This window comes from Canis lupus, chromosome 3 (assembly GCF_011100685.1).
Source record: "Canis lupus familiaris isolate Mischka breed German Shepherd chromosome 3, alternate assembly UU_Cfam_GSD_1.0, whole genome shotgun sequence".
In the NCBI taxonomy this organism is placed as follows: Eukaryota; Metazoa; Chordata; class Mammalia; order Carnivora; family Canidae; genus Canis; species Canis lupus.
The window spans coordinates 22,760,142-22,761,097 of NC_049224.1; the positions used below are offsets into that span (position 1 = coordinate 22,760,142).

At 32.1% G+C, this 956-nt stretch overlaps 1 pseudogene; it reads right to left on the minus strand.

Moving 5' to 3' along the window:
- Window positions 1–112, minus strand: LOC119871373 (annotated as a pseudogene).
- Between the last annotated feature and the right edge of the window lie 844 nt (window positions 113–956).

Genomic DNA, 956 nt, shown 5'->3' on the forward strand with positions numbered 1-956 from the left:
AACTAGTACAATGAAATTAACATAGGCTTGTGATAAAAAATTGATAATGGCATTATAAAACTGATAAGAACACAAACTACACTCGATCTTAGCCAATAGGCTGAGAAGCAATAGGGCATTATGACATAAGAAGATTGCAGACCAACAACCCTCATAAAAAATAGATAAAACTATTTTCATGAAATGTTAACAAATTGTATCCAGTATTATGTAATAAAATATGATTTATCATGACTATGTGGAATTTATCCAAGGACTGCAAGGTTGATTTAACATTTAGAAATCAATACATGTAACTTTTCTTTCTTAACAGAGTTTAAATATGTTTATTTGATCATTTAAATAGATATAGTAAAAACATATGATGGTGTTCAACAATCATTTACGGTGACATTCTCAGCAAAGTCTGAATAGGAAACTTCAATCTAGAGAATGTCAATCATGAAAAACAGATACTATTAAACTTAAAAGTGAAATACTGAATATTTTCTCCTAAAATTAAGGCAAAAAGTAAGGATACCCACTCTTAACTACCAACAGTCACTATTGTGCTTAAGATCTTAGCCAGCAAAATGATGCAAAGAAAATATTTAAGGGGACACCTGGGTGGCTCAGTTGATTAAGTGTCTGCCATAGGCTCAGGATATGATCCCAGGATCCTAAGATAGAGCTCCACATTGGGTTCTCTGCTTCTTGCTTGTCCCACTCCTGCTGTTTCCCCCACTTGTACTCTCTGGTGTGCATGCTCTCTCTGGGTCAAACAAATAAAATAAAACCTTAAAAAAATAAGAAATTCCTTAAGAAATAAAATATTGAATATATTTAAAAACTTTGTTAAAAACAAAGTCATGTGTGTATTGAACTGGAGAGTGTTTTGCTGAGTGAAATAAGTCAATCAGAGAAAGACAATTATCATATGGTTTCACTGATAGGTGGAATATAAGAAATAGTGAAAG